This window comes from Suricata suricatta, chromosome 10, assembly GCF_006229205.1.
Source record: "Suricata suricatta isolate VVHF042 chromosome 10, meerkat_22Aug2017_6uvM2_HiC, whole genome shotgun sequence".
NCBI lineage: Eukaryota > Metazoa > Chordata > Mammalia > Carnivora > Herpestidae > Suricata > Suricata suricatta.
Genome location: NC_043709.1, coordinates 90732805 through 90760624, shown reverse-complemented (window position 1 = coordinate 90760624; position 27820 = coordinate 90732805). Strand labels below are relative to the sequence as shown.

The window sequence follows — 27820 nt, the reverse complement described above, 5'->3', positions numbered from 1 at the left end:
TTAAGATTGTGATTTCATGGCTCTTTTAATATGCTGAGCTCAGTTCAATACCAAGTCTCCCTCTTTTCACAAACCATCTGGGGGATTGACAAGTTGCATCTCGCCAGATGGCCCAGCATACCAACCTCTCACTTCAGTGGCACCAGCTTCCATGTTAAATTGGGGAATGCTTTGATACAGTGTTTCCACTCAGGAAGAGTTCCACAGCTCATAACATTGAGCACCAGTTCACCATTGTCCGCCTCATTTCTAGGATTGAGATTAGATATGATTCCCGTTAGTGCTAAAGTGTTGTAGGACACAGAAGAATTGATTGATTCAACTGTATACACTCACCGTCCTCCTATTAGCCTCTCTTTCTATAATTTCTCCTCTTACCTCATCTTTCCCTCTCTACTCCCTGGTCTACACATTTATTATTTACACTTTATATAGAGAGAGCCTTTTTCTTTCTTCCTCTTCTTTTCTCTTGTATAAATCATTGAAAAATATACATTAAAGCATCAGAAAATAACTACACAATTTTGGGTTCTGTGAGCAGGATAATATCTTCTTGAATCTAGAGTGCAGCCTGTTTATATTTTGTAGCAAGAAATTTAATTGCCTGTGTTGGTTATTTTGTAGAATAACTTTATGTTTAGAAGTTACTGCCTGTGACTAGGCTTTCATGGCCTTTCTGCCTCCCTTTTGTCTTTACAAATATCAAGGAGGCACTGGAGAAGTCATGAAGGACAAGACATGGAAAGGCCCCCCCGCCGACATAGAGATCATATTTGACCTCAATTTCTCCCCATCCCTCCCCTACTTTTCTCCTTGGAACCCTTCTCATAAATTTTATAAATTCTTCCAGCCATTTAGTATTAAAGAATAAGTGTGAATCAGAAATGTTTACGACTATGATAGGTCTTCTTTCTCTGGTACCTTGAACATCTTTCTTTTAACATATTCAATTTTAGCTTCCAGTATTTTGCTCTCTTTTCTCTTTCTTGGTGTTTAGGCTTTAGTGCCTCTGTATTCCCTGACAAAGAAAGAAACTGCCCATATCCTCAGGTCTGGGTTTTTAAGAGGAAGCCTAAGTGCCTGCCCAGCTATTCTTCTCAGTTAGCAGTCGTTGACCGCCATGAATGTGCCACCATTATAAGCACAAACCATATCACATTAGAACTTCCCCTCCAGGAACTTTATTTCAAATCCCCTTTTTACTTAAGTTTTCAAAATTCTATCTTATGTGTTAATTTGTCTCCCATCCCCAGCTTGGCTATGACAGCAGCATATTCCCATACTTTTTATGTGTGGCGGGTTTTTTTTCTCTTTTTCTCAGATGCAGAGCCATGGGAAATTGTCTACATCTTGCCAGAGACAGGAATAGCTCGAGGGAACAGCCTTTGCTCAACCCAATTTGATATTGATCCCAAACGAGTTTAATGCTCCCCTTATGTGTGATTTTGTAGACTAGAAGAACATCAGCCCATCTTTCCCAGGAATCCTACATGTTCAATTTGTTGTGGAGAAAAAAAGAAATGAGATAATCGATGACAGAGGAATCTCTTAATAGATTAGTTTCCGCATGAGATGGGAGTACTACCAACTAATTCAGTCAGAGGTAATGGAATCGGGCAAGATGAAAGTCTCATTTCACTCTTCTGTTTAAAATGCATAAATGGCTTTCCATGGTTCTTTGGATACAATCTACAGTCTTTCTTGGGCTTAAAGTCCCTTCTTGATCTGGTTTGTAACTACTTTAGTATCATTCCTTCTCATTTCTCACTTTTTAGTCTGTGGTCCTTGTGAACTTTTCTCAGTTCTTCATATTTGACACTCATTCTCACCATCCTCCTGTCCTTTGTGTGTGCCGTTCTCTCTGCCTGGGAAATTCCTTTCTCTTACACTATTCCCTTAACCCAACTAGCATACTCATCCTCTGGGTCTTAGGGATGATGATCCTTTATCCACAAATCCATTCCTGACTTTCTCTCCTCTAAACGAGGAGAAGAGCCTAAGTTTTTCCCTTCCCCCTAGACCTCCACTCTATCCCTCCATGTCCATCTGGAAAAGTTCTTGTTTTTTTTCCTCAAGACACAACTTAAAATCTTCACTTCTTTGAAATCATTCCAGACATGTTCCAAATGTGGTGGACTCCTTCTTCCTTAATGCATCACTGTAACATGAAGACATGTCTACTATTGGTTTAGTTGCACCATAGTGGCAGTGTATGTCCATGCTTTTATATTCCTTACCAGACTGTAATATCAAGTTCTTGAGGAAAGAGAGTGTCTTAGAGCATGTCTTACTAAATATTTTAATTCCACTGTAATTACCATGTCTTTACTACTTTTATATTCCAAAAATGTTCTTTCCTTATCTGCTCATCCTAGACATGTAATTAGTTTTTAATTATCTGTCTCCCAATTACTTTGTAAGCCTTGTATAGTAGGGACCATATTTTGTTCACCGTTCTTTACCTTTCATAAAGATTGGCAATCTCGACACTCAAATACTTTTAGGATAAATGTATGCACTCATATTAAATTTATGTAAATGACAAAATTTTCTGTAAGTAATCACAAAAAGGATAAGAGTCTTGTGAGGGCTCTTGAATAGCCTTAGTAATACTGTTTATGATTTGTAATAAATCAGAGATTATAGGAAGATTCATTTGATCTGATGGGTATAATTCATTTGCCATGGTCCATGGTCCCATGGAAAGCAAAGACATACGGCCTCCTGGGTGGCTCAGTTGGTTAAGCATCTGACCTCAGGTCATGATCTCCCTGTCTGTGGCTTTAAGCCCCGCTTTGGGCTCTGTACTGACAGCTCAGAGCCTGGAGCCTGCTTCAAATTCTGCATCTCCCCCTCTCTCTGCCTATTCCCCACTCATGCTGTTTCTCTCTGTCTCAGTAATAAATAAATATTAAGAAAATTAAAAGGAAAAGAAAAGCAAAGATCTAGAAAACATAATATCTAGTATTCTAATAAAAATTATGGCAATTCAATCAGCTAAGAATATCAAATTGTTTAACTTATCTATGGCCTGATAAAAATCAGGAATATAATCAAAAGACATATATATATATACATATATATATAGTCATCTTCCTACATTTATTTGTCATTTGAGAAGCACTATTTATTGATCAATTAAAATATACTAGGCCCTTTTGAGAGGAAGAACAATGGTCTCCCAGAGATGTCTATATACCCTAACCATGGAACCCATAAATAGGTTACCTAGTAGGACAAAGGAGGTGCGCAGGTGTGGTTAAGATTCAAGACCTCACAAGACTGAGAGGATCCTGGAATTTCCAACTGGGCTTAATCTAATCACATGAGTCCTTAAAAGGAGCAGAAAGTAGAAAAATAGGTCAGGACGGACCCAGAGAGACTCAGCGTTGAAGATTTAAGGAAGGAGGGCGAACCAGGGTATGCAGTCTCTAGAATCTGCAAACGGTCTTCAGCTGACAACCAACAAGGAAGTGAAACCTCAGTCCTATGGGGGCAAAGAACTGAATTCTGCCAACAACCTGAATGGGCAAAAAGATTCTCTCTTCGAGCCTTCGTAAAGGAAAACTTGCCAACAACCTTGATTTTAGTCCAGTGAGATCCATACAAGATTTCTTACTTATAGGACTGTACTGCAATAAATTTGTGTTGTTTTATGTTGCTTTATTTGTAAAATTTGCTATGGCAGTAATAGAAAAGAAATACAGCATTGGACTAAACTCTTGGGAGAGAACAATATGGCCTTAATTATGGTCACTTCTTCAAGACATTCTTGAAGAACAATTTGGTCAGGAAAACTGATATATGCAACAATAATGCCAAGACACTGAAATTAAACGTATAATAGAAATATGCAAGTTTTATACTTCTAAAATAGTGGTAGAGTTTAGGAAGGAGTCACCTTTATTTGGAGTGGGATCAGGGGAAGTTTCAGAGACGAGGCAATTTTAAGATGGGTTTTTAAGTGATAAATACTAGTTTTCCAATTAGATGGATGGCTAAAATATGGAACACCAGATGGTAAAATGTTGGACTAGAAATGGTGCAGTATGAGGGGAGTAATAGATGGGTAAGTGTCACAGGGACGTTTTTACCATACAGAATATTTTTTGGATACGTAATGTGGAAGGATTTGCATTTTAGAAAGTATAGACTAGAGAAGAGGCAAGATTGTATGCAGAGAGTTGGCTACAAAATTCTTAACAAGAAAGAATGAAGTGTTTGCTTCATAGTAGCTACCAATATCCAGAGCTTTATTATATGCCAGCAACTATACCAACATTTTACATATAAAATCTAATTTAATCTTTATTAATCAGCCCTTTGAATTAGATATTATCTCCATTTCACAGATGAAGATGTGTCCCCCTCCAAAAAGATGTGTCCTCCCCTTCAAAGAGGTAAAACTAATGAGATTCAAACTCTGTATGAATGGAGTTAAAACTTTCACTCTAATTCACTTTTCATGGAAGGAGCAGGGGACCAAAATGAGAGGATAGGGAGAAATTTAATAGGTAAGATCAACTAAGCTTTGATTAGTTACAGTGACAAGAAAGAGAGAAGTTAGGGCAACTACCAGTTTTCTGTCTTGAATTATTAAAGATATCACTGTTAACTAAGGTAGAGGCCATGGTAGAAGTGTTCTGGGATGGGGTGAAGTGAAACAGAAGTTAAATTTTGGCTGAATTTAACATGTGAACAAGACATCGAGAGATTTCCAGAAGCCAGTTAGATACAAGCTTGGAGTTTAGAACTAGGGCATGGGCTGAAGATGGCATTTGAAAATTATCCACCTATCGATAACTTTCATAGACTAGAACATTTCATATAAAAATCTTGGAGAAATCTCCTATTTCTAATGGACAGGGACAAGTCTATCTTTAACTCTGTAAGAGCCGTATACTCTACCGACTGGGCCAGCCAGACTCTAATGGGCAAAGTACAAGTCTACCTTTAATTCTTTTCTGAAAGAAATCCTTACCTGAGGCTGGGAGTTGGCTCAGCCTCACAGCAGTGTGATCGCTGTCAGGCTGAGGCTGATGGAAGAGCGGCAGATGACCAGCGGTCCGGGGATCCCACCCATGCGTCCTGCTTGTGGGGTCAGAGCCCCGCTCCCATGAAAGCCCCTCTATGCCATGCAGCTCTGACTCTTTATGCCTTGGCAGCGAGGGTGAAAGTAAGCACTTTGCTTTAGATAACTTTTTAATCTCCTAATGAACATATCGACTTTCACTCTACCTGCCAGTTAGCTGCGTGTCAATCAATTAGCAGATTGACAGCTCAGCCAAAGGAATAGTGAAGGCCAGTTTTGCAAAGAATCATTAAATCTGGCTTGAGTATGCTAGGGAAAAGGGAGAGGAATTCAAGACAAATCCTGCTCCCTGTTTTCTGATCAAAATCTTTTAAATGAAAGAATTGCCATCAGATATTCTGGTATGGAATTTCTTGAAACTGCCTGGTTACTTATTAGAGGGGGCAGCAGGCACTAACTGCAAAAGACTGCCTCTGTTGTACCAGACGCACAAGAAGAGGTTTTCACCATTGCAGAGCTCTTTATACACAGCCAGCTTCTGTGCTCAGTTCACACACACACACACACACCTCCCATTGATATCCGGGGAGGCTACAGACATGTGGCTGGAACAGAACTTGGCCCGCTGAGCTGCAAGGCTTGGCATTCTTTTGCTCACTGTGACAACTTCAGAACTGGATCTCTTAGCATGTGAGCTCTTTGGGAAGAGTTCTTGATTTCTTTTTTCTTTCTTCTGCATTATCTTAGCCTTGAAATACAAAATGGAGATCAGAGAAACTACCAGCCACAATGGTTCCTTGCACAGAATACACTGTCGGAGGGACTTGAGACACTGAGACCCTCAAGATTTTGGATTCAAAAACTTGACAAAAATCATTTCGTGGAAGTGCCATAGTCTTCAGGGTACTAGACTAATGGTTTGGCTTCACAGTCATCCTGGAAATAAAGACAAAAGATGTCTTGAAACAGCTTTTGAACATATAAAAAAAATTCCCAAGTCCCAAATTTAATTTACAAATGACATGTTTCAATAAAGGTTTGAAATCTGTCCCTTATGTCCTTATAGAAATTGTTCCTTCTCTAGTCCAAGCAATTCTGATGAGGAGCAGAATTATATGGTTATATGTCAAACTAGGGAGTCAGAGTATCCAATTCTTTTGGACAGAAATATTGGTCCAGAGGTAGGCATATAAACCAAAGAACGATAATCAGTGTATGCAACTTCAAAGATTATGGGAGCACAGATAAACTGAGATTCTTAAGATTAGGAAATGAAAGTACATAAAAATTTTAGCTCTCTGTGGACAGTTTTCTACCATCTGGAGAAAACATGATAAATAATGAAGCTAACAGGAAAGTAAAAACATTAAAGAAAAAATATTCCTGTTTATTGTAATTTTGTTAAAATTTTGTTAAAATTAATATTTTGTTTATGTTTTTGCATAACTTAAGTACCCGGACCCCATCATGCCTGACTGCATTTCCCCAATATGAAAGAAAATAAGTCCCTTTTATTCTTAAACTGGTTTGAGTCCAGTCTCCGTAACATGTAGCCTATAAAGATTTAACACAAAAAAAACCTGTTCACCTTAGAGATGATCTCCCCTAAAATATACCTTTTCTACCCCATTGAAACCCTCATATTTCAACAGGTCTACACATACTGAAACTTTCCTAAATAACCTCAGGGGAAATATGTCATTTGCAAATTACTATGGATACTCTGCACACTATATAAGACGCAGAGCACATTTCATGTCTCTTCTCTATAGGGAAGAGGAAACCTTGTGGATATGCTTTGAGGCGGTATCTCATAGTCGTGGCTCTTGGCTCTTGCCCAATGTGGCACCTGATGGAGACTGAGCCCAGCATGTAGCCCCAGTAATGGACTTGGCAACAGAAAGAGTGTGTTACAGGGCTCCTTCCACTTGACCAGCTACCAACGCTAGTTCAGCTCTCTGCAAATTAGTTGAGCGCCATTTTTAGAGAAAGGAACTGTTCATGGTTGGTAGCTACAGAAGCCACTATTTTCAGAAGAGTGAACACCAGGGATGGAGGCATAGAGGATGGGATCTTCCAAAGTGTGAAAACCCAGAGGGAATGGGATGTCTTCTGCCATTGTGAAGCTGTACCGCTCAAATTGTCCCAGAGACAGAGGAAATGTGACTCAGCCTTGAAATACATGCATTGGAAAAAGAGCTTACATAAACAGGTTTAGTTACCTTCATTTAGCACAGCAATGAATCCACACAGAAATCTTAATAGTTTCTCTGTGCAATAGATTTTCATCAGTCATCCAGAAGTATGTGTTAGGAATAAATATATATTATCTACTTCCTAAGAGATTTGATTATTGAAGAAATTTTTTGCTTTCAGCATGGTCTGATTTCTGGCATCATTACCAGGTGTGTTTTCTCATATATAATAACATATTTTCCAGACACTTATCTTAATACTCTCATTCATATGCAGGTTACAATTTCCATTAGACACAGAAGTCTGTTTCATCACACACACATACAAACACACAGCATAAAGCTGGAAAATGTTAAAGTTCAAGTAGTCTCACTCATCTAAGAGAATTGCAAGCATTCATTTTAACTGGAGGGGTAACAATATCAGGCAACACTCCAGTTGCCACTTACGTCTGTCATTTTATGTAATTCGTATTTACATTATGTTTCTCTTCCATTGTATTGTTTCATGTTTTTTTTTTTACTGTTTTTATTTATTTTAGAGAGAGAGACAGCATGAACAAGGAAGGGTCAGAGAGAGAGGGAGACACAGAATCTGAAGACAGGCTTCAGGCTCTGAGCTAGCTGTCAGCACAGAGCCAGATGCAAGGTTCGAACCCACGAACTGTGAGATCATGACCTGAGCCGAAGTCGGACGCATAACCGACTGAGCCACCCAGGCCCCAATGTTTTTTTTGTGTGTGTGTGAGAGAGACAGAGTGTGAACCTAGGAGGGGCAGAGAGAGAGAGGAAGACACAGAATCTGAAGCAGGCTCCAGGCTCTGAGCTGCCAGCACAGAGCCTGACTTGGGGCTCAAACCCACGAACCGCGAGATCATGACCTGAGCTGAAGTTGGACGCTCAACCGACCCAGGCGCTCCTATGTTTCTCTTCCATTTTAAAGTGTGCATATATTACTGAGTAATAATAAGAGGGACCATTTAAAGAGAGATTGATGTGTGCTATAACAAGCACCTTGCATACATTGTCTTACTGAATACTCACAACAGCAGCACACACATAAAGTGACTCCTATTTTGCAAGCAAGGAAAACAATCCTCAGAAATACGAAATCACCAAGCAAGTAGGGTGGACTTCAAAGCCCATTCTCATATATGCTAAGTAAATTTCAGTTACATTTTTGTCTCTTTTAATGGAGCTTTATATAAAAGGATCTCTAAAGACCAAAACCCTCTATGCGTGTAGCTACAAGCACAGCCATCCCTTACCATTCTGCATATTTTTCCTCAATAAATTTCCCTTGAGTCTATACTGATCTACTCAACTATATTATTTTTGAAAGTCTTAGCAGTAAAGGAATGTAAGAGAGGGAGGTTGAAGGGGAAGAGAAAGAAAGAGAGAAGCATACAGATTACAATGAATTTAGAAATCAAGGCAACTGTGACTCATGTTGAGTGACATTTCCCTCTGTCTTCTTCCAGTGCTGCCATCTGAGATGCACCTCTTGCAGGTCAGGCTGAGTGTCATTCCACAGTCTCATGACTTTACCCCCAGCACTCTTTTTTTTTTTAAATAGTTTATTGTCAAATTGGTTTCCATACAACACCTAGTGCTCTTCCCCACAAGTGCCCTCCTCCATCACCACCACCTCTTTTCCCCCCCTCCCCCTCCCCCTTCAACCCTCAGTTCATTTTCAGTATTCAATAGTCTCTCAAGTTTTGCATCCCTCTCTCTCCCCAACTCTCTCTCCATCCTCCACTCGCCCTGGTTCTCCATTAGGTTTCTCCTGTTCTCCTGTTAGACCTATGAGTGCAAACATATGGTATCTGTCCTTCTTTGCCTGACTTATTTCACTTAGCATGACACCCTCGAGGTCCATCCACTTTCCTACAAATGGCCAGATTTCATTCTTTCTCATTGCCATGTAGTACTCCATTGTGTCTATATACCACATCTTCTTGATCCACTCATCAGGTGATGGACATTTAGGCTTTTTCCATGATTTGGCTATTGTTGACAGTGCTGCTATGAACATTGGGGTACATGTGCTCCTATGCATCAGCACTTCTGTGTCCCTTGGGTAAATCCCTAGCAACCCAGCACTCTTTTCTTACCAGCGACTGAAGGTAGTGACCAGATACAAGCTTTCTCATCCTTACTCACAGGTCTTTTTGGGTTTCATATAATAAACTATAACTATGCCCTCCCTCTCCCACTGATCTCCATGTTTATGTACTATCATAGGGTGATGACTCAGCTGCAAACGTCCTTTCTCTCCCTAGGAGCAGCCCATTTCTTGCTGGGCAATTTTAGTTCCCATTATTAAGAAAACACTTCCAGTAAGGACATGATTTGCCTGGTGGGAATTCCTAAGAAGCAGCATGGCCCTTATATACAGGACAAGGGATATAGACATTTTTTTGTGATGTCTATTGCATTGCAAAGGTGAAGACCAATCCCATCTCCTCATCTGAAGTTTAAAAAAAGAACGCTTGAAAAAAATGGTTGAAATTTTGCCTGACAAAAGAACGTTTGAGTCAGATCTGTTTAATCAGATAATCATGTATCCTCATTAAAAGTTACCAGATAATTTAATGTTTGTTAGACTGAAGTGTTAGGATTAAAACTCCTTAAAAGTAGGGGTGCATGGGTGGTGTAGTCGGTTAAGTCTCCATCTCTTCGTCTCAGCTCAGGTCATGATCTCATGGTTCATGGGTTCAAGCCCCACATTAGGCTTCTGTGCTGACGGTGCAAAGCCTGCTTGTGATTCTGACTGTCTCTCTGCTCCTACCCTGCCTATGTGTATGTGTTCTCTCTTTCAAATTAAAAAAAAAAAAAAACTCCTTATAAGTATAAACTGAAGTTTTTCATGGCTATTTACATTATTATATAAAAAATAACAAAAAAGTGCTTATATTCATTTGAGGAGGTAGCTGGTATTTGCTAGCAAAGGAGAACTACCATATAATTAACTGTGTCAAAATGTTTTCTTTGTTCACAGTTAATCTAACTGCAGCTGCTAGGAGGCAGAATGCATAAATATGACTGTGTACTTTTAATTACAGAAAATGACAGGCATAAGTTGTGACTGGAGCCTTGCCTGATACTGTTATAGGCGAAAATGTTGCTCAGAAACTCATTGAATTAATAAGTAACCTTTTGTTATTTTGGCGTCAAAATTTTATAGACGTTAACGACAACTAAAATAAACTAAAAATTCAGAATTTTAATCAGCCAAAGGAAATTTAAATACAATCCATGTAACATATATAGAGAAATCATAGCACACAGTAACCAACTTTATGCCAAATAGTATCTCACGCATGGGACTTGGTCTTGGAGAAATAAATATTCCATATATGTACCTTTTCTAAAGATACTTTTAAGAATTAAATTATTCTGTTTTCAATTTTCCTCTCCATTCTATGCATAGAAGGTACTCCAATTTAAATGTATATCCTAGGGGGCGCCTGGGTGACTCAGTCGTTTAAGTGTCTGACTTTGGGTCAGGTCATAATCTCACTGTTCATGAGTTCGGGCCCCATGTCGGGCTCTGTGCTGACAGCTCAGAGCCTGGAGCCTGCTTTGAATTCTGTGTCTTTCCAACTCTCTGACCCTTCCTTGTTCATGCTTTGTCTCTCTGTCTCTCAAACATAAATAAACATTTAAAAAAAACCCTTTTTTAAAAAATGTTTATCCTAGGTGCTCTATTCCCAATATAAAAAAGCATGTTTTCTATTTGATGGTTTTTGTTTTTAACAGTATGTAGCAATGCCCATAAATGGAAAGATGTCTATCCCTGGGCCCTGATGTTCATTTTTCTCTAAATGTTTTTGTCTACCAGATAGTCCTGACTAGAAAAGAAGCAACACTTCATTCCTTAGGACGTTGTTCCCTCATCTGCCTTTCACAGCTGAATGGCACAGCGACCGGAATGTTCACTAGGCTTTACATCTAACAACATCCTCTATCATGGTCGTAACCCTGAGCAAACACTTAAAATCTTTCTGAGTATCTGTTCATTCTTCTGTGAGGATGAGATGGGATAAGTCCTGTTTAAATCTTAAATACATTAGTTGCTTGAACTGTTATTTAAAAATATTTCTTCCTGATGATTATTTTTTTTAATCATCCTTTCTTTTTACACTCTTTTCTGTGCAGTATTAGGCAGATAGTGTGGTTTAGGTTAGAGAATCATGGTCAAGGCTGTGGATGAGGGCTGTTTTCAAGCTTTCTTGTTGTCTTCATTCCACTGTTTATCGCTCTCCGCAGTCACTGTGGGGGTGGCTGTCACCTTGGTGACAGCAGTTTTGTGCAGCGCATGTGGTGTGAACACTGGCCTGGTGCAGAGTATAAACGGGTTCTGCTGTCTCAAGTAATTCGCTATAAGCAGATAAGCAATTGCCTTTGTTCTCTTAGCTGCTCTGCTGTTGAAATACACTAATAATAGAACATGTTCGTTGAAACTGTGCCTCTCCATCTCTAATTACTGCATGCCAACGGATTCTGACTGCTACTGTCAACACTGATGGCTGTGGCTGATTGTTTCAGACTGTGCTCAAGGGGGTTCCTCTACTCACCCTGCCTTCCATAGCGTGCAGTTACTTGACTGACTCATTTCAATATGCCGGATGGTTTAAATGAAATAAAAATGAACGTTAAGAAAATATTTTCAGACCAGCAGATGTCCATTGTGGTTTGAGTCTGTTTGAGGGAAAATGGAAGTCATAAAATGAAGACAGTCTGTTCATTCTTGAGTTCACCTTACCTGTTGTCGGAGAGAACAATTATTCAACTCCGTCCTTACCTCCACCGACTCCCCCAAGTCTCTACACATTTCAGATGAAGCCTGAAACCAAGACCTGGCTTCCTTCCTGTTTCAGGCAGTCAGCTCTGCTCAGTTAGGCTTCGACATCTTAGATAATCGCTAATCCAGGTTTCAAGGTGCATCAATGAAAGAGCCCCGTGTTAAACGAATTATCCAAGTTGTCACGGTAGCCAAAGCAGAGACAGGATGAAAATCGAGGTTTCCCATCTGTTGATCTAATATGCTTTCTGCCTCACTTCAATGCATCTCTTACTTAGTTAGTTAATTCATGTCCCTGATGTTGCTGATAAAATGTGAACAGAAGTTGTTGGCGAAGGTACAAATCCCAGGCCAACATGGAAAGTTCATCGCTGCCAGAACTTCTGTTCAGTTTTAGTTACATCTGTTTGGGGTTTTATGCTCAGTTGACATGAATCTTCTAAAAGACTCTTGTTATTTTTGCCTCACTTTCATTTCCTCACTTCTTCTTGATACATTTTATGGAATGAGATTAAAATGATCATGTACATGGCCTTGCACACTCAAAGTTGAATTTAGGTGCATCCAGAATTTGCTCAAATTCTGTAATATAAAACCTCAGTTGAAACTGGGCTGTCCTCCAGAGCAAGTTTGCTACAAGTGAGGTGCAAGAACATCATGTATTTTCCAGAAGATCCAACCTACTACTTCTGAAAGAACGAATATATTGCCTTTAGTATATTTATGAGAGGCAAATTGTATTTTTTTTTAAATTAAAAAAAATTTTTTTTAAATGTTTTATTTTTGATACAGAGACAGACAGAGCTTAGAGGGGGAGGGGCAGAGAGAGGAGACACAGAACCGGTAGCAGGCTCCAGGCTCTGAGCTAGCTGTCAGCACAGTGCCTGATGCGGGGCTGGAACCCACGAACGTGAGATCTGACCTGAGCTGAAGCCGGAGGCTTAACCTACTGAGCCACCCAGGCGCCCCGAGGCAAATTGTATGTTAATAGATAACAAGAGGAGGGGGTAATGAACACTTATTATAATATTGATTCTCATCCATAGATGAACATAGATATATTTTCCATTGATTTAGGCATTCTTTCAAGCCCTTCATGATTTTTTTATTAATTTTCAATGCCTTTGATTTATTCTCAGGTATTAAAATGCTTTGGTTGCTGTTGATCATGTTTTTCTCATTTGTTTTTGTTGATTTATTGGAACAGAGTTAATTTTTCTGTTGATCCTGTGTCTAGCATCACTGTAGAACTCTCTTACTAGTTCAGTTTGTCTTTACATTTTCTAACCTCATCTTGTACTATGCTCCTCCCCACCACCTTTGCTTTAACTTCACTGACCTTAAATAGTCCCTAGAATTCCCCATGCATTTTCCTCACTCAGAATCTTTGTTCTTCCTGTTTCCTGTGTCTCAAGTGTTCTTCAGCTCTTCAAGTGATCAGCTCATTTTTTCTTTATCTTTCAAGACTCCATTTAACAATCAACATAGTCAAAGAGGTTGTTTCTGACTACACTATTGAAAGTGGGGTCTCCTCATCACTTTTCTAAAATCACTGGCATCATGTTTATATCCTTTGTAAAATGAATTGCAAGCTGGAAGCATTTTACATACTTACGTATTTACATCAAAATATGAGAGTCAGCAGGGAAGGAACTTACCAGTGTGGCTCACTATTGTCTTCTCTAACTAGAATCCTGCCTGTCTGACAAATAGAAGCTACTCAGAACATATAAGGATAAATCATAGAAGATTTTGGGTTCTAGCACAGAAGATGTATTTACAAGCATATAATGATATACTTTATATCCATTGTCAAAGAACACAAATAATATAAAATTATAGTGAATATTCATGACAAAGACAAATTGCAAAATTTTCTGTTCCAAGTACTGTTCAAGATAGTATGCAGGAATAACACCCCCTCCCCCAAGTCAGCATGTTATTGGCCACCAAGATTTAAACAGTTTGTCATCTTTTCCATCATATACATAAATTTTAACCTATAACACATAGGCTGAAAGCATGAATCAGTACAAAAGAACTTGTGAAAAATATTCAATAGTTTGGGAATCACTTTAGAAACTCAGAACAGTAAAGAATGGGACATCTTGGTCAAAGTTCATTAACAGAGGGCTCTATTAATGAACCTTGAATCTGCCATAGGAAAAAAAAAGCTATTCTGATGTGTCAAATGAATGGATCAACTATCAGCAGTACAGCTGGTTTTGTCGAAGAGCACAAATGAGTGAATGAGTTAAAAAAGGTAATTATGTGGATGTTTGGCACATGTAAAAAAACCAAAATTCTTGAAGTTTTGTCACCATGTGGGTGCTGTGCTGTGTTCTAATATATAATATTGTTCCTAATGTTCAACATTAAATTAAACTTCTTTGTGGAGAATAATTCCTCCTTCATTATCCTTTTCCTCATACCAAAGTCCTCTGCAACAACATAAATTATAAGCACAAGCTATCCCAGGGACCTCATTTATGGGGGCCTTTCCATGTCTTTGTGTGTTGTGAGTACTGGAACACACTCTACCATTGCATCCCTTTCTCCAGGGTTTTGAAGCATCCCAGAAGCTCACCGAGGTCTCTGGATTCACCAGAAACTGTGAAAGGTATCAGCAAGTATTGGGAAAACAATGCAAAATGAAGGGTAACCCTGGTTGGACAATAAATAGAGAATGGGAGTTGAGGCCATATGCGTCATTCTTGGTCACACATCAAAGCTAAATGCCAAGTTTTGTATAGTAGTGTCACATTTATTTTTATTTTATTTTACAAATGCAATGCAATTCCACTATGAAAAGCCCAACTATTCTTAAATGCTTCTAAATATATTTTATCTAAATATTTATGTTAGATTTACTCTGAATATATCAAGCTGTTAGAGAGAAAACAGCAAATAGTAAATACCTGATATTAATAAAGTATTTTCTCAGATTAATGTATCTTATTATCATATGCCCTTTCTTCTATGATATAGTTGATAAAGTTTTAAGAGTTCATTAGAAAATAAACTGGGGACTAGGAGTGAGGTCTAGTAAATTAGGAACCAATACAACAAAAGTAATGACCTTTTTTCTTTTTTTAACATTTATTCATTTTTGAGAGACAGAGCATGAGCGGGAGAGAGAGGGAGACACAGAATCTGGAGCAGGCTCCAGGCTCTGAGCTGTCAGCATGGAGCCCGATGTGGGGCTCAGACTCATAGACTGTGCGATCATGACTTAAGCCAAAGTCAGATGCTTAACTGACTGAGCCACCCAGGCGCCCCAGTAATGACTTCTTAATCTAGAAGTAGCTTCAACTATAATATAAATTTTAGTTCCAAAAAAATGAAATTACAACATGCATGTTCAACAGGTATTAATAAACTACATGAAATCATTTTTAAAATATGAGTTATGTACTCTCATTATTATAGACTAATACAAACAGAACTTTCTAATTCTAAATTGGCAATGCTTAACCTATTTACCAAAATATTTTCAATTGAAATATTTTAAAACTTTACACATATATTTCTATTATTACTTGGGCTCCTCAGGGTTAATTATTTAAACTAATCTTGGAACATCTTGCAAATTGTGATTGAAATGAAACTTTCAGAGAGGAATAGCTATAAATTCAAGATGGTGGAAATTTAATTTCGATGCTGACCTTGAGTACGTCTAGGAGGAAAATTGGAATTCTCTTAACAAAATAAAGCAGAGCTTAGCTTCTGTATGGAATAAAGTTTGAAATGAATATGGAATGAAAGTAAATATTTAGAAGATTAATTCCTTGAGCTTCTTCAATATCTTAGTTTTTCAAGACTTTGAAACTATCTTCTCCAGGGAAAAAAGAAAGTAATTACCTCTCCTCCACATGGTGTTTAATCATGCTCTATTTTTCGAAGAACAGCTGTGCAACCCTGGCCAGGCTACAAATTAAACACACCTCCTTCAACTTGCCTAGATTTAAAAGATAATGAATATGTTGGGTGACAGAATCTAAATTCCAAAAGATTTTAATAGGCTGGAGCAATAGGCTGAAAATAAGATGAAAGTCAAGGATAAGTGTGAGATCTTATACTTGGGTCCAAGAAATCAAGTGAGTAAACTCTTGCTGCAGAAGATAAGGCTTAGTCACAACAGAATAGCAGAGTGGATTAGAAAACACAGCATTTAGTAGCTTTATTTGACACAAAACTAAATATGAGTTAGTAGTTTGATCTGATTTGCAAAAAAATTAATGTGGCTATACTACATAAGTAAAAGGATTCATAGTTTGAGATCAAACTTAGGTTTACAAACAAAAAATAATCATGCTGGATTAAGGCTCTTTGCAAATACATGTGATTACTGTTCATTTAAAGTTTCTTCAAACTAAGACCAAAAGGCCTGCGCTGACATCGCGTTCATTTTACTAGCTTTACTGACACTCCAGGAGTTCCTTCAATGACAGAATTCACAAACTCGTAGACGCTTGGTGACACCAGAATATTATGTATATAAAAATACTTGCATATACACCACACATAAGTCAGTGAAACTGGCAGCAGCTAAAACGAGATGACTCTGGAGAACTATCCGTTACACTCATTAAATGTACTTTACTCTCAGAATTCTGGAAAACTCTGAAATTGACCATTGCACAATACAGAAGGAAAAGTATGATCTAACTAAAAATCACAAAATCATCTGGGAATATGACGTATGAGACATTTTTGAGGCTTCACTCCAGATCATTATGGGTGCAACATGATGCAAATGCTAGGAGATAAAATAAACCTCTAAACATATGTAAAAGAGTGAGGTTATCAGTATCTCCATGAATATTCATTATTACAGGACTGGTGCATTTCCCAGGTGGAAAAAAAGTGTTTTCTTGGCTTCTCTCTCTACGAATAAATCACTACAGTAAAAGCTCTCAAAGGAATGTCAGGTGGGTTTTCTGGAAATATTTACCATAATTGATTTCTGTGTGTTTCTAAATGCTTTGGCCCAAAACCTCATTTATCAATGTTCTGTCTATTTCATTGTAGCTGCAGAATTTTCTATTACTACATCCTGACAGATCAAGGCAGCGCTGACGCAGGAGCTCTCATGTTGGAAGGAGACGGGCACATTCCACACACCAGCCTGGCAATCCAGGCTCTTGATTGTAATTAAACTTACAGGGGAGTTATCCTTGTCTGACAGGGAAGGAGGGGGCTGATTTGTAGGATTCATTAGGTCTTAGCAACCATGCTGGATACCTGCACCAAAACTTTCTCAGAGTTTTTGAAGTCCTACACATTTGGCTGAATGAGAAGAGACTGAATTAAGTTTGTTCTGCAAAGTGATACATGTATATTGCTGAGCCGTACGCTTGAATCCTAGAACCACTGGTCCCATTAATTGAATAATACAAGCATGTTCTTTGAAGAGATTGATATACCAAATTTTGCTATTCTAATAGCAATTCACTGTAGTTAGAGGTGTCTGGCCTGGGATCCAGAGACAGTAACATTTTCAATGGGTTGGTTACTAAATCTCTTGACTTTCTGCATTTTGACCTATCCTTTATCTTCATCTTTTATAGCTATCCCTCTCTGGAGTTGACTTATTTTCATTTGCACAATGAAGCTGTGTCCCTGCTCTCCCTCACTTTCCCAGCTCTGAGCACTTGCCAAAAATTTTGAATCTACTTTTGATTATACTGCTTTTTCTACACTGGATACACCCCCTTAGCCCCAGTGGTGGTCTTGAGGAACCCTAGACCCTGGATGCCCTGGTCTCTTACCCTTCTTCCACCCACTCACCCCTCTGTCCAAATTTGGCCAATTCATGTGATCGTTTAATTTATGTAAGTGAGTATTGAACAAACGTTGAAAAAACTTCATTTTCAAAAAGTAAACACCGTTCAGACTTTTGAATACTCGTATTTGAAATGCATTCAGATCCTTTGGAATTCAAACCTATGCTCCTTACCACATGGTTTTCCCTTTGCTTGATGAGAGACTATGGCTTTGATATAACTGAAAAGTTATTTCTATATGGATCTTCTAAAAAGCAAGACTTTACCTTAGGTTAATGGGAGTGGATGGAAGTTGTGTTTTATCTAAAAAATACATGTGCATTCAAGAAAAGGACGGTTTAAAGAAAACGTGTTAAGCAAGATACAACCCCAAATAGCTTCAAGTGGTTAAGCAAGTCCCTTGGTGGTGAGATTCACTTCATGGTCATTCCCATCGAGCCCAGGTTCCACCAGATAGCGCAACCCCACCCCAAGCTCCTCTTGCTGACTGCTACCTCCCACTGCCTCAAGCCACCATGGCTGCTTTAGGAAGTTTCCTTCTCTGTGGAAAATGGCAAGTGCCAAAATTTTGACTTTTGGGTATGTCATGCAGTGACTGCTAATTTTGCCCTTTCAGTAAAAAGTCTGGAAAGATGTCAGCACAGAGTCTGAGTTGAACAAAAACTCACAGAGAAGGAAAGGAAAAGAAACAGGGTCCTCGGGGTAAGATTTCAGGGGAATTTGATTTTTGTTGCCTTTCCTATCTCTACTTGTCTTTGATCTCCGGGATGCTTACAATAATTTGACTACCTATTCCCTCTCACATCTTCTTGCTCTTCTTGTGTTTTATTAACTCTAACTCAAAAAGCACCTTTTTAATGCCCCAATTTGATCTTTCTTATTATCCTCATTTATAGAGGAAGAAGTTGAGGAATAGTGAGATAAAATCATATGGCTAATTAAGGTACACTGCCTCCAAAGATATCTAAAGGTAGTAGTCTGAACTAGAGTTCACAGTGGTGAAAAACAGATTTAGTACAGTGCATTCTTTTTTTTGTGACTTCCCTTATTACCCTTATTACAGGGTATGTGAGACTGCCAATAAACTAACAGTATTTATTTATTTATAATTTTTTTATGTCTTTATTTTGAGAAACAGAGACAGAGAGCGAGCTGGGGAGGGGCAGAGAGAGAGGGAGACAAAGAATCTGAAGCTGGCTCCAGGTCTAAGCTGTCAGCACAGAGCCTGACGCAGGGTTCAATCCCACGGACTGTGAGATCATGACCTGAGCCGAAGCCAGACACTTAACTGACCCAGGTGCCCTTAAATTAACATTATTAAACCCATAATACAGAAGATGTTGAAATACTTGTCTCATTTAGACCCAGTGTCTGTTTTCTAGATTTTTTCATGGCTGTAGAAACTTCACTGCAGAGTATTCTTTGGAGGTACCTAGCATCTTTCTATTTATTTATTTAAAAATTTTTTTAACATTTATTTATTTTTGAGGGACCGAGAGAGACAGAGCACAAGCAGGGGAGGAGCAGACAGAGAGAGGGAGACACAGAATCTGACGCAGGCTCCAGATTCTGATCCATCAGCACAGAGCCCAACGCGGGGCTCGAACTCATGAACCATGATATCATGACCTGAGCTGAAGTCAGACACCCAACTGACTGAGCCACCCGGTGCCCCTAGCATCTTTTTATTTATCTGAAATATTCTATTAAAAATTAACAAAATGAGAAGTTCCTTTTCCTCCACTCCATTGACAAAGAACATCCTCTTCAACCTAACTAGGTTGCTCACAAATGCGTGTTCTCAGCATAATGTGCCTGAAACTGGGCTTCTCACATTCTCCTGCCAAACCTCCTCTCTTGGAATTTTCCCATCTCAGTTGATGGCAATTCCATCTTCCCACTTGGCCCAGGTCACACATTTTGGATCATCCTTGATTCCTTCCATTCTCTCAAACCCCACAGTGCCCAGTCTTACATTGAATGAGATGAAACAGGCAGAATGTTCTTTCCTTTGGTGGGCGGCCGTGGTTATAACCCCATGCTCTAAGCCAAGCCTGCAGTGGATAAAGCCAGAACTCCCCCTGCCCCAGGCACCAGCCCCTGTCCCCTTTCCTTCCTTTTTGGGTCTAAGGGTGATGGAGGAGGCAAGAAAAACTGCGTGCTTGGCTCAGGTAGTCCATCAATCAATGGACCAATCGTCTGAACATACCCTAGCAAAACACATCATTAGCTTCACTTCTCAATCAGAGGCAAAGTGCTAACAACCAGCTAGCTACGAGGCCCATCATGATCTGGACACCTCTTACCTTTCCGACCCCATGTGCCCTGCTCTACATGTGGCTCTTCTGCTCCAGTTACAGTCTTTAGCTGTTCTTCCAATGTGCCAGGTAGAAGCTTTGCCCCAGCTCTTCTCCTTACCTCGAATGACCCCTTGCACCTCCTCTCTGCTCAGCAGTGATCCCTTACCATATTTGGCTGGTTATTCAAATGTTACCTTCTCAGTGAGACTCTCTGGGCACTCTATATAGGATTTAGTTTAATATCTCCTCATTACTTTCTAGCACCTTTCCTTGCTTTACTTTCCCCCTTAGCACTTCTGCCCTTATAGCACTATACAACTTATTTATTGGTCTTATTTGTTGACTGTCTGCTTTACAATTTAAGCAGGCATGTTTGTCTGCTTTAAAAACTGCTGCATCCTCAGCACCTAGAACAGGACATAGCCCAGAGCAGAATTCAAACAAATACTGTTGAATGAATATGTTGTTGGAAATGAATGAATAAATGTCAGGAAATATAGATGCATATGAAGTCTATTAATGAGCCTGGATTTATCCTCTAGCTAGAGGTCTCCAACATATTTGTTCCTCTGAAAACGTGTTTGCTGAGAGGAAGCACTGAGGGTGTTAAAAGTCATATAATTCTTGCCTATCGTTATACCTTTAGTTCTTAGAAATAAGAACTAAATCTCAGAAATATACCAAGCTTTAAGTAGGGTTGTCCCTTGGTTGAAAATAAAGTATACATGCTGGGGGGTTGGGGTGTATGGGAGGCAAGAGGACAGAGATCCCAAACTCCCTTTCTCCTCTGTGGGCCACCCCCTTGGGGGCTGTGAAATCCTGGAGAAGGGCAGCACTGAGGTGACAAATTCACTCCCACGAAAGAAGCCTGCCAGATGGATGAAGCTTAGTTTGCCAATTTAGTGCTTCATTAATTCTCTAACCACCCTGTGGGTGTGAAGGGGACTGCTGCACATTTTGAAAGAAGTTTTAATTGGGTTTTTTAGTCAAGACAATTTCTATAAAACGCAAATTAAGAGGAGAATTTTGGAAGGGTTGGCAATGGCAAGGGTTCAGTGAACACGTCATCTACAATGAGAAGGAAGATTTCTTTGAGTTTGTGTGTATTAAGGAGACACACCCCATAACTAAAAACGACTTATGACTGAAAAGGTGTGATAGGGAAGAGAGTAGTCAGTTTTTTTCCTTGACCTGAAAGTCTTCAACTTCAACTCTAACTTTCTCATTTACCTGCTCGTATCGATATGCCAGTAATCAAAGGTACAGAGAGAGCTTAGTGTAAACCTACCAGGTAAGAGATGAAGTCTCTGTATAGCTTCATGGCTTACTTAAACAATTCATCCAATTTTATCTTTGAAAGATTTCCTAAATTGGAAAAAGACATCACAGGTTAGTTAGTTAAAATATTCCATTGGAATTCCTAGATTATAAATTTGATACCTAACATAGATTTTAACTCATGTCTTTTTCCTCATTGGTTTACTGGTTACAACATAACTACTTATGCAGTGAAAAGTGTTTTTTAGCCCCCAAAATTTCCTTACATATTATATTGATAATATAACTCAGACAACTACACAGAATCTGGAAAATTCTGACAAGTAAAAACTGAGGAATACCAATCAAAAATAAAAAAAAATTAAGTTTGCTTCCTCCTCAAAGATTAACATAAGTATAAATGTTATTTCAGCCATGTGACACATATTTTAGCAGAAGTTCTTTGAGTAAAATCCTTGTGGGCAAAGCCTTTGTATAAATTGAGATCTTCACAAAAATTAGTATGAGCATTTAAAAAATTTTTTAAAAATTGGAATAGTTCCCACCCTATTGTTCCGCATTCCTAAAGTCCCAACCTCCTTTCTGTTTGAATTTATCAGTGATTGAAAAATAATAATAAGCAGCAAACAACTCTATGAATAGCAACTTCAAGTCTGTCATAATGAATTCAGTGGGACAAAAATCTGTAATACCAAAATAAATCCCAAAGTGGTTGAAGTCTTAAATGCAAAAGTGTAAAATAGTTTTTGAAAATAATATTGAACAGTAATTTAATTATATCATGTAGATAACTTCTCAAAACATAATTCTAAATTTAGGCATACATTTTCTAAATTTTGGTATGTTTGATTTTATTATAAATAAATTTAAAAGCTATGCTATATGTGAATGACAGTAGTCTTAATTTTTTATATTCTTGATATTTGTAATACATAAAACATTTTTGCAAATCAATTCAAAAGAGGATTACTTCAATAGAAAAAATATGGAAAGGAATTAATTATTAGTGAATTAGTGATTTCAAAATATAAACTACAAATGGACAAAAGGCATGAAAAACCTTAGTGAATAGTACAGAAATTTATAAAAAAAGTTTGGCATTTCTTGATAAGAAAATATGTATTGGATTATTCTTGGATAGAATGTTTTATATATGTATCTTTTAGAAACATATATTCTGATGTATGTGCTTCATGTAAGAAAATGTTCTTGTTGAAAGAAGTAACTTTAACTGAGGGAACTCATTTAAAATAAAGCATATTAGAGGGGAGGTGGGTGGGGGGATGGGTGAAATAGGTGATGGAATTAAGAGTACACTTACCATGATGAGCACTGAGTAATGTATAGAATTGTTGAATCACTATATTGTATGCCTGAAACTAACACATGAACTGTATGTTAACTATACTGGAATTAAAATTTAAAAACTTAATTTAAAAATTCAGGCACAGGGGCACCTGGGTGGCTCAGTTGGACTAGCATCCAACTTTGGCTCAAGTCATGAGTTTGAGTCACATTCATGAGTTTGAGCCTCACATCAGGCTCTGTGCTGACAGCTTGGAACCTGGAGCCTGCTTTGGATTCTGTGTCTCCCTCTCTCTCTGCCCACCACCTCTCCTCCACTCCTGTCTCTCTGTCTCTCTCTGTCTCTCTCTCTGTCTCTCTCTCTCCCTCTCTCTCTCTCAAAAATAAATAAACATTAACTTTTTAAAAAATCAGGCACATGTGGAAAAAAAACCTCACTATTTGGCCTTTCAGAGAATTTGCCAATTCTCTTTGTTGGCAGTGATGCAGGCAAAGTTTCTATGAACTTCTTAAGAGCAAGTGGCATTAAAAATCAAAAGGCACAAAAACATGCATACATTTCACCCAGTAATTCCATTTAGGAATCTATATGTATGGGATTAATCAAAGATGACACACAGCTTTTGTCAAAAATAAATGCAATGATACCTAAGAAGAATGTTCACTGAAGCACTAGTTAGAATATTAAAAAACTGAAGAAACCTACATTTCCAACAACCAGAGACTGTAAATTGTGACATATTCATATTTGGCAAGCCAAAACAATAATGCTGCCTAAGATACCATCAGCCTGTAAAATGATGATATATTGTGAACTAAAAACATAAATGGGTTGTTGATTGTGATACAGATGATAATATGCATAGATCTTCACCAAACTGCTCATATTAGCTTTTTCAAGTTGGTAAGATAATGATTTCCCAAGTTTTATACAGTGAATATTATATTTATAATGAGAAAGAAATGATATCTGGTAAAGGTTGTAACACTTTACAACCAGCAAGTAAATTTCTTAATGTAAAATAGAAAAACCTCAAGCTTACATTTTCTAAACACCTGATTATAGGAGAATAATAATCCTCAGGCATTCACTAAGCCTGCCATATATTATATGTATGTGTGTTTGTGATGTTATAATAATTAATATACAATAAATATGTACAATAATTTATTTAGTAACTAATAACAAATATTCCCAGTTAATATTATTAACAGGGAATTAATGTTATTAATAAATAATGGTAAGTAAATTATAATAAATGTATTAATTTATAATTAATTTAAATAGTATTTTAAGGGACTTTCACTTTGCAAAATTCTTTAAATTATGAGCTCCTTTAAGAGACATTCTGTTCACTAAATGGTCCTTAAAAATTCTGTGTGTCAAATATTTATGATATATTAGTGTTGATATATATTTCTGATGAACCACTCAGTCATGTGTGCTAACAATTGTTTCTGCCTTCCTAGCATAATGGATGCATTTTAAAATTTGAGATATCCAGGGCACCTGGGTGGCTCAGCCAGTTGAGCATCTGACTTGCCTTCAGCTCAGGTCATGATCTCATGATCGTGAGAGGTCAGGACACAGAGCCCCGTTCAGGCTCCCGCTAAGTGCAGAGCCTGCTTGGGAGTCTCTCTCTGCGCCTCCCCCACTTGTGCACTCTCACACTGTCTCTCTCAAAATAAAAAATAAATGTTTCAGAAAATTAAAATAATAAAAATTGAGATGTCTGATTAACATGAATCTTGGGGCCTACGGAGAACAAGCTACATAGAACTTCACTTTTTTCTCTTTCTATATAGCAGGACCCATTTGTACAGAAATACCCCATTCTATTTCCATAATGCCTTTTATGGGCCAGACTCTGAAGTCCATTATGGAACTAATTAGGAAACTCTTTCCTCTTGTTAAACCCAACCCCTCTGGTTTGACCACAACTGCTACATAGCAGTGGAAATACAATTTGATAGCTCCTTGTCTGTCTTAAAGGAGGAAGTAACAAATAACTTCTCTAATTAAAACCACTATGATTTGGTGGGATTTTATTTTTCTTTAAAAGGGAGGACAGTATAATTACACAGATTGGAATGCAGCCAAAACAGTAAAGCTAACTGCTTGAAAGTGAAATACCATGCAAGGGCTTTTCTTCGTTAATAAGCTGTTGGTCATGGGGGATGGGCACAAGATACACACACAGGACTTTCCCTAGTGGCTTGTGAATTGAACCTACCCCTGAAGGTAAGCTAGATGTAGATTTTGAAATATGAAAATACAGTGAAAGTTTGGTTTGCGAGCATAATTTGTTCCAGTAACATGCTTGTAATCCAAAGCACTTATATATCAAAGCGAATTTCAAGAACCATTGTTCAGTTGTGATCTTGTGATACTCAGCATCACATACTGCTCATACTGCAACACGTCAGTCCTTTATCAAGTTAAAATTTATTAGAAATGTTTGCTCATCTTGCAGAACACTCTCAGAACAAGTTACTTGCAATCCAAGATTTTACTGTACTTTGTTTTCCACAGTTAATTTAGCCTGAGAAATAAGTTGACTGTCTTGTCAATGCCCAGGATTTTCACAGGCAGTGCTGGAAAGGATATTATTTTGTGCTGGACTCAGACTAAGACTGGTACAGGCAGGTAGACCATCTTTATTTGTCAGTTGATTAATTGGAGTTTTGAGTCAGTTAATGACATGCCTATCACAAGGGCAAATTGGAGTATAAGTTTATAGGACAGGCAGTAATTAGTGTCTCCAGATGTTTTACATGGAATCTAGTTAAAACACATGGAAAAAATAAAAATAGAAGCAATTAAAGTGCCAATGAGAAATTGTTACCACATTTGAATCCATATCTAAAATGCTAAGTGGGCACAGGGGCTTCATAGAAACAAACATGATTACAAAGCATGACGTTGAACATGGGCATTGCTGCCTTGGACTATGACTTCTAGCATGGCGATGACAAACTGTCCCATGACAGACACACAGTAGGACAGGAGAAGAAAGTAATTTGGGTGCTGAGATTGGCATTTCATTTGAGGCCCACAAAAGCAAATCTTTACCAGTTGTTTTATCTCGTTTCATACCAAAGGATGTGTTGGAGAGGCAGAGAGTAGGAGCGGTAGAAATTGAGAGATATCTAACTTTACCCAAGGTCTGTTTGGAACCTATTCTTAATTTCAGCAGTACTTTTTCTTTTTTTTTTTTTTCCCACCGACTCTGTTTTGAGTGTAAAGTATTTTCAAATGTGTTTCTTGTTGAGGGCAATGTGTACCTATTAAAAATTAAGGATACAGCAAAGGAAGCTAAGATAAAAATAGATAAAGTAGTATTTACTCAATGTGTAATTATTAAACACTTATTATGCACAAATCATTTTATGGATCTTAGTAACTGACATTTAATCAGCACTCAATAAATGTTGATTTCATCTTTCTTGTTTATTACTAAAGATAAATTCTCTCAGATACAAAAATGTTAAAAAGTATGGAAACAATAATTATAAACAAATGCATTATGAAGTGCTAAGAGAAGAATTTTTTAATTTGTGTTCCAGAAAGATCTTAGGGAGTCAGGCCAATGAATGTATTAGAAAGAGTGTATATTTTTGTACTCACATATGTGTACATTCTAGAAGGTGAGAATCAATACTATTCTCCCTTTTTCAAAGATAATGACTACAAAAATTCAAAGAATAATTGGTAAAGGAAGAGAATGAGGATACCAAATAAGTTAGAGAACATGCTGATTGAAGCAGACACTTGTTAATTGCATTTTGAAAATATTTTAAAACACTGTTTATTTCCTACTTTAGGAATGGCACAGAGTAATTCCAGGACAAGACTAATATCTATTGGGAAGATTTTCTTTTCCCGAATAGTAACTGGGTCATTAAAATATTGGGAAGGAATAGGTGAAAATAAGAGCTAATGAAGGGACTTGGAATATCCAGGATATTAGGATATTAGAGTCAGTCCACTCCTTCATAAAAGCAATGAAAACATGGGGGGAGGGGGATGAAATCATACAAATCAGCTTTTTGAGAATTCTAAAAGTTAACCAAAGACTTGCAACAATCTGAGGAGTGTTTATTCCAAAAAAAAGGAAATTGCTGAACCTCAGGAAGAACAAGATTTAATGGCTCTTAAACTTGACCTACCTCCATGCCCTACGCCCAAGTTCTGCGGTGGCTGTAAAGCAACAGCCTCAGAGCCATGAAGCATGAGGGCAGGCCAAAATCGGAGTTTCTCAAAGAGTTCCATCCCCAGAGCACTATCACTGTCCGATCTGTCTCAAAACTTTGTGGACAATCTTTATTCAAAAGGCATTGTCATTATTTGACCTGATCAGAGCTCAAAAGCCCTACTTCCAGGGTGTGTGTGGGAAACAACCAATAGAGATTGTTATATAACACAGACACTTACAGCATCGGTTGGGGCAAACAAGACCTTGGACAGAAAAATAAAAGGAAATGTTCACTGGGGTCTTTGAAAAGATCTGATGTATTGCCAGGGATTTGGAAGGCCGTATATATTAGCAGGGCTGCGCCCATGTGAGGAAAGACCCAAGGGTGCCCTAATCTCTCATCTCTGGTTGGTCTTGAGACCCTGTACAAGCAAGAAGTAATGGCAAAGGCAGAGTTACACATCGCCTGAGCAGTGCTGGAATTAGTTCCCTGACACAACTGCCTCAAGGCATTTAAGAAAATGTCTGACCAGTCATTTCCTGACCATTTAGTTAGTAATAGACTTCAGTGGCTGACCACCACAGGGAAAAGAGACTTTTCAGAATTAGTCCCAGGAAGTCACTAAACAACCCCCACCCCAATAAAGAAAGAAATCCTGGGACACCTGAATGGCTCACTCAGTTAAGTGCCTGACTTCAGCTCAGGTCATGATTTTAAGGTTCATGGGGTTTTTTGTTTGTTTTTGTTTTTGTTTTATTTTCATTTATTTTTTTAGTTTTATTTTATTTTATTTTTTAAAATAGTTTATTGTCAAATTGGTTTCCATACAACACCCAGTGCTCTTCCCCACAAGTGTTCTCCTCCATCACCACCACCTCTTTTCCCCCCTCCCCCTTCCCCTTCAACTCTCAGTTCATTTT

The 27820-nt window shown here is 38.1% G+C and overlaps 1 protein-coding gene across 2 annotated transcripts in view; it reads left to right on the top strand.

Annotated features, from left to right (window-relative positions):
• PTPRO (protein tyrosine phosphatase receptor type O) overlaps positions 1–27820 on the top strand; it is a 239483-nt gene that overhangs the window by 23567 nt on the left and 188096 nt on the right. The gene's annotated exons all lie outside the window — the stretch shown is intronic.